General features: G+C 46.2%; 1 protein-coding gene across 6 annotated transcripts in view; it reads right to left on the bottom strand.

Annotated features, from left to right (window-relative positions):
* Positions 1-1,980: 1,980 nt before the first annotated feature.
* The window catches only part of RASGRP2 (RAS guanyl releasing protein 2), a 432,595-nt gene continuing 417,233 nt past the window's right edge, over positions 1,981-17,342 (bottom strand). For all 6 annotated transcript variants that reach the window (XM_063945210.1, XM_063945215.1, XM_063945211.1 and 3 more), the window contains one exon: positions 1,981-2,222. The gene's annotated coding sequence lies outside the window, so the exon portion shown is untranslated. The remainder of the gene's footprint in view (positions 2,223-17,342) is intronic.

The following is a 17,342-nucleotide window of genomic DNA, read 5'->3' as shown; positions in this document are numbered from 1 at the left end:
CTAAATGATTAATAGTCTTAAATAATGCAACACACAATAGATATATTCACACTTTGATGCTATCAGACAGTTAATCTGATCTATCAGGAAAAAATATTTGTGTATGAGTACCGCTGTCTGTTTTTCTCCAATACAGCTTACTGAAGTGCGTTTCTGCAATGTGTTTTGTTTGTAAGTGATTTAATATTGTACAAAGAAGGCTGAGATAAAAAAATGATCGTTAAGCTGGGGCACTAGAAAGTAGGTGTAATGACAGACTTGTTTTCATTATCAAGTAAAGTTATAGATGATGGGATAATATGGAGGACTGAATATCACTCATTTAGATCTAAACTTATTAACATCAGGTGCATCACCTACAATAAACTAACAAATAAACAGTTGGTGAGACATAGAAAGATATATATACTGCCTTCCATATTATTCATTTCTTTGTTAACTATGGCTAAACATGATTGAGTTGCAACAGAGTGAACATAGAAATCTAATTTGATTCAATATATTATTTTGACAGTACAAATGTAGAACTGAGGAACATACTGTTTACCAGTCAATGCTGTAAAAAAAAGGTTAAAGAATGTTATGCACAATTGCATCACATAAACTGAGAGGTTAAATTTAGCTTTTGGGCATTTTTATTCTGCTAGATCACATGCCACTGTTAATATTCAGGAGAGAGAGGAATTATTTAATGATGTTACAATTAATTCCAATAGAAAAAATAATTTGATTAGATGTCGTGTTTTTTTCACATGTACCCCCTCTTTATTACGTTACTGTATGCAATTTTGGTAGTCCAGTAATTCTCAAACTGTGTGCCACATCGTACTCACAGGGATGCCCACCCTAGGCATCCCTGTGAGTCCGATGTGGCACACAGTTTGAGAATTATTGGGTGGTCTAATCCCAAATGAAATGGTTTAAGACACCATTTTTGTAGGCTGCATGTAGCCTTGTAGAAACAGCAGACGGCAATTTGCACGTTATCGTGCTTAGCATGAGCCTGTGCATTTTTGCACCTACTGTCATTCTCTTTCTTCCCATCCCATTTGCCAGCAGAGCTCTATGTAAGTATAGACCACTCTCTTTCTCCCCACCCTGACTCCATTCTGCCTCTATTCATGTTTGCACTATCCTGTCTGTGTATCCTTTCCCCCTCTTTTGGCCTGTCACCAACTTTGTGCATCCAACCACTGTTTTCCCTTTGTATGCCTCCTACTTTTTCCCCATCCCATTTGTTCCCCCTCCTTCATGTCATCTCCCCTCTAACCTTCCCCTACTCCACTTTTCATACCTTTCTTTTCTTCTTCTGTTTGATGTGATGGTTAAAACCAGCGCTGGAGGCTGCTGTTTAGAAGCAACATAAAAAACAAAAGAGCAACCAGCTGCTACCACCACATAAAAGAAACCACAGATGTAGAGGTAAGCAAAATTTTGTTATTTTGATAACTTTTGGCCTAAAGTTACAATGGCAAAATTAGAGCGCCATGAGCCAAGAATGTTTGGGAACCACTGATCTAGTCTAATGCTAGCCCTGACATTATTTGATAAAGGACATTAGATAATTTTGGGGAATCTGGTTTGTACCAGCTTCATTGCATTGGCTTTTCAGTACTTGGTATCAGATAAGAAACCTGCTGACTTTATGGAGTAGGGCAATGTAGTTTACATACATTGAAAGCCATGAAAATTCCTTAATCAATGTCCAATGGCTCAGAAAGGCTACTTTTTAATTTTTCAAACAATGGACCTTTTGTATTTGAGGCTGTTGCTTTTTGCACTGAATATTTATGTAACATTGCAAAAATTAAAAATAATAAATATACAATATGAGGGAGGGGGGGAGAGGGGATATATGAGCCAGATATAGGAAAGTGTTCCATCATGTGTATTGATATTTTTATAATGAGCTATTCATTTATTTCTAGATCCATAGTTAATGATAACCAAGCTAAAAAAAAAAAAATAACGAGACAGAAATTGATCTGTACATTTATTGTGTATGAATGGTTTGTGAATACAGCGGCCTTCCTTCTGAAACAGTTGTCTGTACTATCCCTTTACAGCCACTAGTAAGTATTGTGCCTTAAAATGAAAGAAAGCTTCTTCTAGGAGTGGGGAAGGTGTCTTTAGAGATCAGTACACGACACAGAATGCTTCTGCCCAGACAGTTCTTTATAAGTCTTCTCCTGGGAATGGATTAATATCCAAATTTTGGCCACCTGAAATATAAAGAAACTTCTGTTATTTTTGCACAAACTGTAAAATGTTTATATATTTTATATACTCCGGTCACACAGCTGCAGACAATAGTCCCGATGCAGAGTTGAATGCAAATCAGATGTAATTGCTTCCAAATTGTGTGTATGTGATCAAGTGTGTGTATCTACCAGTATAAATAGTAATATGCATTACCTTCTATAATTTGTACCCATATGGACTGTGTATACTGGTGTATGCCTGGTTCCTGAGCATTTCCAGTGCAAAAACACACAAAATGTGCATCAGGCCCATTGTGAGGAGCATAATTTCCTAATCTGATGTAATAGACATGCCTGTGTTTCAAAGGCGGACTTAGACCTCATGGGGCCCTAAGCAAGGCACCAATTTGGTGCCCCCTTTCCTCAAACAATCCCCCACCCCAGTCAGTCAGTGTATGCCAACAATCCTCCCTCCCCCGTGACAGGTTGCACAGACATTTCCACCCCAGACCAGGTGACAAATTGAATAGACAACCCCACCAACACCACCCCCTACTCCCAGCTGATAGCTTGCACAGACCACCCCCCTCCCCTCCCCCACACACTTCACCCTTGGACCCAGTGACAGCTCCCGTCTGATGCTTAGACAGCTGCTCAGCAGCAGACTCCTGGACGGTTTTTACCTGATCCCGGTAGGCACTATCTTATTCACATGACACCACTTGTAGTGCCCCTGATTAAAATTGCACCACATACAGTAGTAGCATCCCTTATTCACATTATGACACACAGTAGTGCCCCTTATTCAGGTTACACTACACAGTAGTACCCCTTATACACATTAAGCCACAGAATAGTTCCCCTTATACACAATAGCCACAGTAGTAGTCCCCCTTACACACACAATGCCCAAAGTAGTAGAGCCCCTTATACACATAATGCCCACAGTAGTTGTGCCGCTTATACACATACTGCCCACTGAAGTTGTTCCGCTTACACACACAATGCTTACACACATAATGCCCACAGTAGTTATACCCCTTACACACATAATGCTTACTGTAGTTGTGCCACTTATACACATTATACCCGCTGTAGTTATGCCACTTACACACATAATGCGCCCTGTAGTTGTGCCTCTTACACACATAATGTCCCTGTAGTAGTGGCATTTATACACATAATGCCCACTGTAGTTATGCCACTTCTACACATAATGCACTCGGCTTGCGCAGTGTGCTGGCTCATCAAGTTCAAAATGACTATATGTATAGGAATATAATTTTTTCTGGAGAAATAGAATTCTTGGGACTTCTTAGGAACTATGGAGACAATTATTTTTTTTTGGGAAGAAATCCACGCAAGTGAAGCTCTAGCTAAACAACTGTTAACATTTTTAAAAAACGAATTTCTCATTAATCCCCACCCCTTGTGTGTTTATGAAATATTAGTGCCCCCTATAAGTTAATTACTAAGGGTAACATAAAAAATTCACTTCCCCACCTCAGGTTCTGATGCAGTAATGTAACCTTTCACAACCACTACATTTTTTTGGTGATTTTCAAAACTGCTGCTTGATAAATATGGTGGTATACATTCTTTACATGTGACAAATTGGGATGCTGATGTGTAGGGTGGTAATGTGGTGACAGATTTGCCTGTAGTAAATCTGGTGGTTTCAAAACTAGGGTTGTGTCCATGCCGTTGGGAGGTACTGTATGCGTAAAAGGGCCCGAAGCAACAGTCAAGTCCAAATTACATCTAATTATCAAGTATTCACTGAAACAAGTGGGAAAAAATGGTTGAATGATATCCAAGGTCTGACCACGAGTACAGTCATTAATGAATACATTAATGTGGCGGTTTGATTAAAGTTGGAAAAGGCAGTCCTAACTGACTTGGCCACATAAAATAAATCCAAACTTCACATAGATTTGCTGTCTGACAATTTGTTCTAATGTATGGGCACCTTTATTAATGTAATATCAGTATAAGAAAATATACTTATCAGCTGTGATGCTCATTAAGTTATCACTGCAACGCAATTGTTATTGCTAATAAGTTATCATTTACAAAGAAGACTCAATGTACACCACAAAACAACTTGGATTTGCACAGGAGCATCTGGGTGGTGTGCTCGGGGCACATCAAGCCGAATCCCTTTCCCCAGTCCTGGAGATGCCGTTACGTATGGGAGGCATTTGATATGCCAGCTGTTGAGATCCTGGCGCTCAGCAATACCGGTGCCGGGATCCTGACAACCGGCATAGCGACAACTATTCTTCCTCTTGGGGTGTCCACGACACCCCTGGAGGGAGAATAAATAGCATGGCGCGCGTAGTGCGCCACCGTGCCCACAGCGTGGTGAGCACAGCGAGCCCGCAAGGGGCTCTTTTGCGCTCACCCCACTGCCAGCATGCCGGCATAACGTAGTAGACCTGTTACATACCTAGGTGCTGTTATACTTTCAATGGAATCTAACAAGAGTGCAGAATGCATACAGAGGTACACTGTACAAAACTGTAAATGTTTAACATCACACTACTTTAGTATCAGCCCTTTAATTAAACTTTTACATTTTTCTCACAAAATACTGCTCAATTTGTCCTCATTTATAGCTTTAATTAATCTTGAGAATGATTGACTATTTTTATTAAGTGCAACTTTTGTAAATCTGAATCTTTTTGTTTCATTCCATTTATATGGCTCTTCAAAGAGAAAGCTTGTTTTTGGCCAGTGCCACAAAACTAGATTCTACAGTACATCTACTCCAAACTTTTCAGTAAACCCCTTCACACTTACTATTTCCTTTCCCAGTGGTGCAATTTGGGAGGGGGGGACTGAGCAGTTGATAGGGTATGTGGATGACAGAAAGGAGGGGGTCACCAGCAGGGCAGCTAGAGCCACAATTCAATTACCAAAACCAGCTGGGGTGAGCTGTGCTGAGGGCACATGTGCCCCCTAGGCTACATGCCCACATATTGAAACGGCACTGGTTGTTAGGGGTGGAGCTTAATGTAGCTGCAGGCTACACATGTGCAACTGCATCTTTTACCAATACGTATTAGGGATCTTGTACCTGTAGGACTTATCCCACCTTGGCATTCACTGACAAAATATTTGTGTCAGAGTAGCTTGCACCTGAGAAAGGTTCTGATCCTTCTCATGAGTATATTCCACTAACTGTAATATTGTAATCTTACACTACATGAATCAATAAAAGTCCAAGGTAAAAATCCAACACTGTTGGAGATATTGGGCCTAATTCAGACCTGATCACTGTTGTACGAAATTGCACAGCGGCCGACTACTGAATGACTGCGCTTGCGCACGGATCATAATGCGCAGGCGTGAGGCAAAACTGCGGAAAAGTCCTGCATCTTTTTTGATCACAAGGCGAATGCAGGCTGACTGACAGGAAACGGGCTATTGGGGGTGGTAACTGGACGTTTTCTGGGAGTATCAGGAAAAATGCAGGTGTTGCCAAGAGTTTTCAGGGAGGGTGTGTGTACTCTGTAGGAGTAAGTCCTGGGCTACGCAAAGACTGCACAGACTGGATCATTTGAAGGTGAGTGAGTTGCGAATGGATTATCAGATGTCTAGTGAAGTTTTCGCACGGCATACACATGCATTCGCACAATTGCACAGGGCGGGTTCTCACTCTCTATGGGCGGCGGCTATCTGATCACACCCTCTGCAAAATCGCAGAGGAGCAATCAAGTCTGAATTAGGCCCATTGTTTGCTCTTAATTTTAAATAGTTAACCCCTGGTTAATGAAAGACTGGTTAATGAAAGACTGGTAGAAAAATCTGAGCTACTTTGCTTGCTAAAAGTTGCCAGCTAGCCTCAGGAAACCAGGTACGATGGATGACTAGGAGCGAGAGTGAACAGGGAGAGAAGGTATGATCCCTTCCCAGCCTGGGGTCATCCACTGCAGCAATAGGCTGCATGCGCCCTGTCTCTTCTCTAATGGCAACTCCTCCTGTATTAGTATTAAAAAAAAAAATTAAATAAAACCAAATAAGGGCCTCTTAACTGCAATAATGAGATGCTCTAGATCAAACTTACAGTAATAATACTATGATAAAACAATGTATAGTCTCAGAAGTGCATATACACTGACCTTCAAAGGCTAATGAAAGCTGTCAATGTGTAAGGCGTTATAATCTCTGTAGATATGGCTTAGGGCAACAATGTTGACTACTTATATAATAAAAAGCTACAATATAATCACTGCAGGATATTCAGTACTTGCTAGTGTGCCATAGAGGAACCTTAGTGTAGTTTGTACTACAGGTTGAGTATCCCATATCCAAATATTCTGAAATACGGAATATTCCGAAATACGGACTTTTTTGAGTGAGACTGAGATAGTGAAACCTTTGTTTTTTGATTGCTCAGTGTACACAAACTTTGTTTAATACTCAAAGTTATTAAAAATATTGTATTAAATGAACTTCAGACTGTGTGTATAAGGTGTATATGAAACATAAATGAATTCTGTGAATGTACACACACTTTGTTTAATGCACAAAGTTATAAAAAATATTGGCTAAAATGACCTTCAGGCTGTGTGTGTAAGGTGTATATGCATTCACATAAATGCATTCTGTGCTTAGATTTAGGTCCCATTACCATGATATCTCATTATGGTATGCAATTATTCCAAAATACAGAAAAATCCGATATCCAAAATTCCTCTGGTCCCAAGCATTTTCGATAAGGGATACTCAACCTGTATTCATAAATACAGTACAATATTGTGAGAGAACCAGCATGCTGTATCATATTGGTTGTCGTTGGTGCAATGATACTGGCGTTCACGTTGTTCTTGCAAAATGTTTTATATGGAATCAGTATGATTTACCGGCGGACGGAATGTCGGCTGTCCATATCCTGACATTGGCACCTCGCCCACCAGAATGCCGGCAGCGGGGCAAGCGCATAGAGCCCCCTTGCGGGTTAGCTGCGCTGGCCACAGAATCTATTCCGACTCTATGGGTGTCATGGACACCCACGAGTGGGAATAGTCCTGTTTTGCCAGGATTCTGGCTGACGGCATTGTCGGCTGCTGGGATTCCAGCGTCGGTATCCTGACTGCCGGGATCCCGACAGCCGGCAAACTCGATGCATCCCATAAATTTATATGCAGTAGTACAGGGGTGGCCAACCCGCGGCTCTCGTGCCGCATGCGGCTCTTTCATCCGCCGCATGCGGCTCAGCCGGCTCCTGGCCACCGCTGCCCTGGGCACCCCTTCCCCCGTGCTGCTCACAGCGCCGGTCCGTGAGCCAATCAGAGCTCTGATTGGCTCACGGACCGGCGCTGAGTTGAAGAGAGACACAGCCGCCGGAGAATGAGGGGCAGGAGAGGCGCACGCTGCGCTCTCCTCCCCTCACAGACAGCAGCAGCGCGGTGAGCAGCACGGGAGAAGGGGGGGTCATGTATACCTGGCACTGGGGGCATTGCTGGCACTGTGGGGACATTGTATATCTGGCGCTGGGGTCATAGCTGGCACTGGAGAGACATGTATATCTGGCACTGGGGGGCATAGCTTGCACTGTGGGGACATATATATCTGGCACTGTGGGGACATGTATTTCTGGCACTTGGGGGACATGCATATCTGGCACTGGGGGGCATATCTGGCACTGTGGGGACATATATATCTGGCACTGTGGGGACATATATATCTGGCACTGTGGGGACATGTATATCTGGCACTGTGGGGACATGTATATCTGGCACTTGGGGGACATGTATATCTGGCACTGGGGGGCATATCTGGCACTGTGAGGACATGTATATCTGGCACTGGGGGGCATAGCTCGCACTGTGGGGACATATATATCTGGCACTGTGGGGACATGTATATTTGGCACTTGGGGGACATGTATATCTGGCACTGTGGGGACATATATATCTGGCACTGTGGGGACATGTATATCTGGCACTGGGGGGCATATCTGGCAATGTGGAGACATATATACCTGGCACTAGGGGCATAGCTGGCACTGTGGGGGCATATACATCTGGCACTGGGGGCATATCTTGCACGGGGGCATAGCTGGCACTGGGGGGACATGTATATCTGGCACTGGAAGGACATGTATATCTGGCACTGGGGGCATAGCTGGCACTGTGTGGGGACATCTATATCTGGCACTGGGGGCATATTTGGCACTGTGGGGACACTGCATTGGGGGCATAGCTGGCACTTTGGGGACATATATCTGGCACTAGGGGCATAGCTGGCACTGGGGGGAAATGTATATCTGGCACTGGGGGGTCATATGTATCTGGCACTGTGGGGTCATATGTATCTGGCACTGTGGGGCATATATGTATCTGGCACTGTGGGGCATATATGTATCTGGCACTGTGGGGCATATATGTATCTGGCACTGTGGGGCATATATGTATCTGGCACTGTGGGGACATATGTGTATGTGGCACTGTGGTGACATATGTGTATGTGGCACTGTGGGGACATATGTTTCTGGCAGTGTGGAGGCACCCATTTTTTAAAATTTTTTGATGTGTGTGGCACTGTACTGGGGCATTATATGTATTTGGCACTGTACAACATGACTAAAAACGGAGTTATGACACAAGGTCATACTCCTATAAACGTCATAACGAAAGGTGTGCGCACAAAATGGGGTTTGGCTTTGTGAAAACTAGGCCACGCCCCAATTTTTGCGTTCTTGCCCTTGACTACAGATCTTTACTAGCTCTTTGCCTCTGACTGGTTGGCCACCCCTGCAGTAGTATAATACATACTAGAAACAATGTGAAATGTGCAGTATCAGCTGTGCATGGGCAAGATTGCTGTGGTTTGTTGCTGCATATCCTAAATGTGGACGGATACTGGGTTTAGACAGAAAGGCTAAATGTCCTAAGTCAGTATTAAAATATTAATGGCATCTTGCTAGAACCTTATTGGTAAGGGTCTACAGTTTAATAAGATGTTCAACTATATACTCTTTATGTTCCTCTGGAGAAGCCAATATAGGAGTGAAATGCGTTCATTAGCATTTAAAAGTCAGTGTATATGCACTTCTGAGAATATATAGGGGTATATGCAATTCCGGACGAATTGCGCCTTTTTTTCGTCCGTTTTAAAATTCGACTGTACTTGACAGCCGCAGCCCTCCCGCCGGGACCATGAATTCTATATATTCAATACAAAACGCATTTGACACTCCCCTTGTCGAATAACGGACCAATCGTCGAGTAGTGGGCGTCCTGAATTCGACTTCCCGCCGTTTTGATCCCTTTATTAGGGCTGGTTTGCTGCGTGCTCAGCAGCCATTTTGTGAACCTGCAGAGAGGTGTGTGGAGGTGCAGAGCTAGCAATTTGGGTGTTGTTTGCTGTGGTATCGTTTGGACACCCAGCAGGCTTTAATCCAGGACAGACAGGAGGATACCTGTTACCCCGGAGGAGAGTCGTTTTTGGAGCGATTTCTACATTTTTAGGTAAGTACCACATGTGGGTCTGGTGTTGCATGTATGTGTTTGTGTAGTGGGGGTTGCCATGAGGTGTACATGTGGCGTTGCTTTGGGGTGTTTGGGGTATGTATATGTGTGCAGGTATGTGTATATAGCTCCTGCTTGTATTGCTGCATTTTTTTTTGGAGTTTTGTGTTTTGGGGTAGTTTTTCAAGTTTTTTTTTCTCCATAAAAATAAGAATTTACTTACCGATAATTCTATTTCTCGTAGTCCGTAGTGGATGCTGGGGACTCCGTCAGGACCATGGGGATTAGCGGCTCCGCAGGAGACAGGGCACAAAAGTAAAAGCTTTAGGATCAGGTGGTGTGCACTGGCTCCTCCCCCTATGACCCTCCTCCAAGCCTCAGTTAGGATACTGTGCCCGGACGAGCGTACACAATAAGGAAGGATTTTGAATCCCGGGTAAGACTCATACCAGCCACACCAATCACACTGTACAACCTGTGATCTGAACCCAGTTAACAGCATGATAACAGCGGAGCCTCTGAAAAGATGGCTCACAACAATAATAACCCGATTTTTGTAACAATAACTATGTACAAGTATTGCAGACAATCCGCACTTGGGATGGGCGCCCAGCATCCACTACGGACTACGAGAAATAGAATTATCGGTAAGTAAATTCTTATTTTCTCTAACGTCCTAAGTGGATGCTGGGGACTCCGTCAGGACCATGGGGATTATACCAAAGCTCCCAAACGGGCGGGAGAGTGCGGATGACTCTGCAGCACCGAATGAGAGAACTCCAGGTCCTCCTCAGTCAGGGTGTGCCCCTGACCAAGTATCAGCTCGGCAAAGTTGTAAAGCCGAGACCCCTCGGGCAGCCGCCCAAGATGAGCCCACCTTCCTTGTGGAATGGGCATTTTCATATTTTGGCTGTGGCAGGCCTGCCACAGAATGTGCAAGCTGAATTGTACTACACATCCAACTAGCAATCGTCTGCTTAGAAGCAAGAGCACCCAGTTTGTTGGGTGCATACAGGATAACAGCAAGTCAGTTTTCCTGACTCCAGCCGTCCTGGAAACTATATTTTCAGGGCCCTGACAACATCTAGCAACCTGGAGTCCTCCAAGTCCCTAGTAGCCGCAGGTACCACAATAAGCTGGTTCGGGTGAAACACTGACACCACCTTAGGGAGAAACTGGGGATGAGTCCGCAGCTCTGCCCTGTCCGAATGGACAATCAGATATGGGCTTTTTTGAGACAAACGCCGCCAATTCTGACACTCGCCTGGCCGAGGCCAGGGCCAACAGCATGGTCACTTTCCCTGTGAGATATTTCAAATCCACAGATTTGAGCGGTTTAAACCAATGTGATTTTAGGAATCCCAGAACTACGTTAAGATCCCACAGTGCCACTGGAGGCACAAAAGGGGGTTGTATATGCCGTACTCCCTTGACAAATTTCTGGACTTCAGGAACTGAAGCCAATTCTTTCTGGAAGAAAATCGACAGGGCCGAAATTTGAACCTTAATGGACCCCAATTTGAGGCCCATAGACACTCCTGTTTGCAGGAAATGCAGGAAACGACCGAGTTGAAATTTCTTCATGGGGCCTTCCTGGCCTCACACCACGCAACATATTTTCGCCACATGTGGTGATAATGTTGTGCGGTCACCTCCTTCCTGGCTTTGACCAGGGTAGGAATGACCTCTTCCGGAATGCCTTTTTCCCTTAGGATCCGGCGTTCAACCGCCATGCCGTCAAACGCAGCCGCGGTAAGTCTTGGAACAGACATGGTACTTGCTGAAGCAAGTCCCTTCTTAGCGGCAGAGGCCATGAGTCCTCTGTGAGCATCTCTTGAAGTTCCGGGTACCAAGTCCTTCTTGGCCAATCCGGAGCCACGAGTATAGTTCTTACTCCTCTACGTCTTATAATTCTCAATACCTTGGGTATGAGAAGCAGAGGAGGGAAGACATACACCGACTGGTACACCCACGGTGTTACCAGAACGTCCACAGCTATTGCCTGAGGGTCTTTTGACCTGGCGCAATACTTGTCCAGTTTTTTGTTCAGGCGGGACGCCATCATGTCCACCTTTGGTCTTTTCCAACGGTTCACAATCATGTGGAAGACTTCCCGATGAAGTCCCCACACTCCCGGGTGGAGGTTGTGCCTGCTGAGGAAGTCTGCTTCCCAGTTGTCCACTCCCGGAATGAACACTGCTGACAGTGCTATCACATGATTTTCCGCCCAGCGAAAAATCCTTGCAGTTTCTGCCATTTCCCTCCTGCTTCTTGTGCCGCCCTGTCTGTTTACGTGGGCGACTGCCGTGATGTTGTCCCACTGGATCAATACCGGCTGACCTTGAAGCAGAGGTCTTGCTAAGCTTAGAGCATTGTAAATTGCCCTTAGCTCCAGTATATTTATGTGGAGAAAAATCTCCAGACTTGATCACACTCCCTGGAAATTTTTTCCCTGTGTGACTGCTCCCCAGCCTCTCAGGCTGGCCTCCGTGGTCACCAGCATCCAATCCTGAATGCCGAATCTGCGGCCCTCTAGAAGATGAGCACTCTGTAACCACCACAGGAGAGACACCCTTGTCCTTGGAGATAGGGTTATCCGCTGATGCATCTGAAAATGCGATCCGGACCATTTGTCCAGCAGATCCCACTGAAAAGTTCTTGCGTGGAATCTGCCGAATGGAATCGCTTCGTAATAAGCCACCATTTTTCCCAGGACTCTTGTGCAATGATGCACTGACACTTTTCCTGGTTTTAGGAGGTTCCTGACTAGCTCGGATAACTCCCTGGCTTTCTCCTCCGGGAGAAACACCTTTTTCTGGACTGTGTCCAGAACCATCCCTAGGAACAGCAGACGTGTCGTCGGAAACGGCTGCGATTTTGGATATTTAGAATCCACCCGTGCTGTCGTAGAACTACTTGAGATAGTGCTACTCCGACTTCCAACTGTTCTCTGGACCTTGCCCTTATCAGGAGATCGTCCAAGTAAGGGATAATTAAGACGCCTTTTCTTTGAAAAAGAATCATCATTTCGGCCATTACTTTGGTAAAGACCCGGGGTGCCGTGGACAATCCAAACGGCAGCGTCTGAAACTGATAGTGACAGTTCCGTACCACGAACCTGAGGTACCCTTGGTGAGAAGGGCAATTTGGGACATGGAGGTAAGCATCCTTGATGTCCAGGGACACCATATAGTCCCCTTCTTCCTGGTTCGCTATCACTGCTCTGAGTGACTCCATCTTGATTTGAACCTTTGTATGTAAGTGTTCAAAGATTTCCCATTTAGAATAGGTCTCACCGAGCCGTCTGGCTTCAGTACCACAATATAGTGTGGAATAATACCCCTTTCCTTGTTGTAGGAGGGGTACTTTGATTATCACCTGCTGGGAATACAGCTTGTGAATTGTTTCCAATACTGCCTCCCTGTCGGAGGAAGACGTTGGAAAAGCAGACATCAGGAGCCTGCGAGGGGGAGACGTCTCGAATTTCCAGTCTGTACCCCTGGGATACTACTTGTAGGATCCAGGGGTCCACTTGCGAGTGAGCCCACTACGCGCTGAAACTCTTGAGACGACCCCCCACCGCACTTGAGTCCGCTTGTACGGCCCCAGCGTCATGCTGAGGACTTGGCAGAAGCTGTGGAGGGCTTCTGTTCCTGGGAATGGGCTGCCTGCTGCAGTCTTCTTCCCTTTCCTCTATCCCTGGGCAGATATGACTGGCCTTTTGCCCGCTTGCCCTTATGGGGACGAAAGGACTGAGGCTGAAAAGACGGTGTCTTTTTCTGCTGAGATGTGATTTGGGGTAAAAAAGGTGGATTTTCCAGCTGTTGCCGAGGCCACCAGGTCCGATGGACCGACCCCAAATAACTCCTCCCCTTTATACGGCAATACTTCCATGTGCCGTTTGGAATCTGCATCACCTGACCACTGTCGTGTCCATAAACATCTTCTGGCAGATATGGACATCGCACTTACTCTTGATGCCAGAGTGCAAATATCCCTCTGTGCATCTCGCATATATAGAAATGCATCCTTTAAATGCTCTATAGTCAATAAAATACTGTCCCTGTCAAGGGTATCAATATTTTCAGTCAGGGAATCCGACCAAGCCACCCCAGCGCTGCACATCCAGGCTGAGGCGATCGCTGGTCGCAGTATAACACCAGTATGTGTGTATATACCTTTTTAGGATATTTTCCAGCCTCTCAGCTGGCTCCTTGAGGGCGGCCCTATCTGGAGACGGTACCACCACTTGTTTTGATAAGCGTGTGAGCGCCTTATCCACCCTAAAGGGTGTTTCCCAACGCGCCCTAACTTCTGGCGGGAAAGGGTATACCGCCAATAATTTTCTATCGGGGGAAACCCACGCATCATCACACACTTCATTTAATTTATCTGATTCAGGAAAAACTACAGGTAGTTTTTTCACACCCCACATAATACCCTTCTTGTGGTACTTGTAGTATCAGAAATATGTAACACCTCCTTCATTGCCCTTAACATGTAACGTGTGGCCCTAAAGGAAAATACGTTTGTTTCTTCACCGTCGACACTGGAGTCAGTGTCCGTGTCTGTGTCGACCGACTGAGGTAAATGAGCGTTTTACAGCCCCTGACGGTGTTTGAGACGCCTGGACAGGTACTAATTTGTTTGCCGGCCGTCTCATGTCGTCAACCGACCTTGCAGCGTGTTGACATTATCACGTAATTCCTTAAATAAGCCATCCATTCCGGTGTCGACTCCCTAGAGAGTGACATCACCATTTCAGGCAATTGCTCCGCCTCCTCACCAACATCGTCCTCATACATGTCGACACACACGTACCGACACACAGCACACACACAGGGAATGCTCTGATAGAGGACAGGACCCCACTAGCCCTTTGGGGAGACAGAGGGAGAGTTTGCCAGCACACACCAAAAACGCTATAATTATACAGGGACAACCTTTATATAAGTGTTTTTCCCTTATAGCATTTTAATATATATATACATATCGCCAAATAAGTGCCCCCCCTCTCTGTTTTAACCCTGTTTCTGTAGTGCAGTGCAGGGGAGAGCCTGGGAGCCTTCCCACCAGCATTTCTGTGAGGGAAAATGGCGCTGTGTGCTGAGGAGAATAGGCCCCGCCCCCTTTTCGGCGGGCTTCTTCTCCCGTTTTTCTGAGACCTGGCAGGGGTTAAATACATCCATATAGCCCCCAGGGGCTATATGTGATGTATTTTTAGCCAGAATAAGGTACTATCATTGCTGCCCAGGGCGCCCCCCCCAGCGCCCTGCACCCTCAGTGACCGCTGCTATGAAGTGTGCTGACAACAATGGCGCACAGCTGCAGTGCTGTGCGCTACCTTATGAAGACTGAAGAGTCTTCTGCCGCCGTTTCTGGACCTTCACTTTTCGGCATCTGCAAGGGGGGTCGGCGGCGCGGCTCCGGGACGAACCCCAGGGTGAGACCTGTGTTCCGACTCCCTCTGGAGCTAATGGTGTCCAGTAGCCTAAGAAGCCAATCCATCCTGCACGCAGGTGAGTTCACTTCTCTCCCCTAAGTCCCTCGTAGCAGTGAGCCTGTTGCCAGCAGGACTCACTGAAAATAAAAAACCTAACAAACTTTTACTCTAAGCAGCTCTTTAGGAGAGCCACCTAGATTGCACCCTTCTCGGCCGGGCACAAAAATCTAACTGAGGCTTGGAGGAGGGTCATAGGGGGAGGAGCCAGTGCACACCACCTGATCCTAAAGCTTTTACTTTTGTGCCCTGTCTCCTGCGGAGCCGCTAATCCCCATGGTCCTGACGGAGTCCCCAGCATCCACTTAGGACGTTAGAGAAATGACTTTTTGGGTCATGCTTTTGCATTGGTGTACCTCCAGCATGTGCAGGGATGCTTTTTGGCTTGTTTGGGGTGATTTTAGAGCATGTCGGTATCCATGCGGTCGACATGTGATGTCGTTTGTTTGCCAAAACAGGTTTTTTTGCTCCTATTTTAGCACTGGTGTACCTCCAGCATGTGCAGGGATGCTTTTTGGCTTGTTTGGGGTGACTTTGAGCGTGTTTGTGTCAGCCATGCGGTCAACATGTCATGTCGTTTGTTTGCAAAACATGTGTTTTTGCTCCTATTTTAGCACTGGTTGACCTCCAGCATGTGCAGGGATGCTTTTTGGCTTGTTTGTGTCAGCCATTTTGTTTGTGTCAGGCAGTTTGTGTTAGCACTGGTTGACCTCCAGCATGTGCAGGGATGCTTGTACGGGGGTTTTGGCTTATTTGGCTGTTTTTTTTTCTATTTTTCTTTCTTTTTTTTAATGTGTGTCTGGTCCTGCTTGAGAACTGGGGTCCCAGCAGCATGACGTGTGGTTGCATGTAATTTTGTAATGTGTGTTAAATTTGTAAAAATATATATTTTTTCTTTTTACAACAGAGATGTCCAGGGACAAGCGGCCCGATCCTCCCCTTCCCCCCACCCCTCAGAAGAACTTTCCCTGCATAGCAACGAGGAGTGGGAGCCGACCCAGGAGGAGGATACGACCGACCAGGCATGCAGTGACCAGCCGCGGTCGTCAAGGGACCAAATGGAGAAGTCAAAGAAAAAGCCTAGAAAGGTAAATACTGACAACACCTGCAGACACAATAGCATCTAACTTGACACACCCTAGTTTGTGCACTGCCATGCACACCTACAGGTATATTTGCGCACTGCCAGGGATACTGACACTCACAGGTACATACCGATCTTATTAAATGCATGGTTTTTTTTTTAATCCCTAAAGGCAACAAGCCAGCCAGAGGAGCAATCGGAGGAGGAAGCCTCTGGTGAAGATACAGGACCGAAGAAGCCGCATGGACCCAGATACACTGAGGCGGAAAACTGTGCCCTAGTGGATGGCGTCGACAGGTCCTACGAAGGTTCTGTATGGACCAAGGGCACAGACCACAGCAGCTAAGACCAAGCGAAACATCTGGGATGCCATCGCGAGACAAGTCACTGCAGTATCTGGAAACCGCCGGAGCACCAGAAACTGCATGAAGCGGTACAGTGATTGCTGCAGACAGACCAAAAAGAAGATGGGGATTCAGCGCCGACATGAGACAGCTACGGGAGGTGGTCCGGCTCTCAATCTGAAGTAGCTACCCTGGGAGGACGTTATTAAAAGGCGCATGAACTCTGTCATGGTCCAAGGAGTTCGCGGAGGTGTGGACTCCAGCCGTCCTGCTGGCTTTCCAGAAGAGGAAGAACCGCCCAGAAGACGGTGGGAGATAAGCAGTCCAAAAGGAGGCCTGATGGTAAGAATACATTCAGATGAGCTGTACTAAATCTTTTTTTTTTTTGTATTTGCTAATGTGTTTGTTTTTTTTCTCCACAGACACGCCTGCCCAGAGGACATCACCTGCGCGCAGGACATCGCCAGCGCGCGGACCATCACCAGCGCAGCAGGCATCGGCAGCAGCGCGCAGACCATCACCTGCGCAGCAAGCATCGGCAGCGCGCAGATCATCACCTGCGCACCGCACATAGTCAGCGCGCAGAATGTCACATGCGCGCCAGACGTCATCAGCGCGCAGAAAGTCACCTGTGCGCCAGACATCGTCAGCGCGCAGACCATCACCTGCGTGCGCGCCAGACATCAGCGCGCGGAACTTCACCTGTGCGCCAGACACAGTCGGCGACCACACCAC

Source organism: Pseudophryne corroboree, chromosome 11 (genome assembly GCF_028390025.1).
Source record: "Pseudophryne corroboree isolate aPseCor3 chromosome 11, aPseCor3.hap2, whole genome shotgun sequence".
NCBI lineage: Eukaryota > Metazoa > Chordata > Amphibia > Anura > Myobatrachidae > Pseudophryne > Pseudophryne corroboree.
Note: the sequence above shows the minus strand (reverse complement) of the source record. Positions and strands in the feature narration are given on the sequence as shown.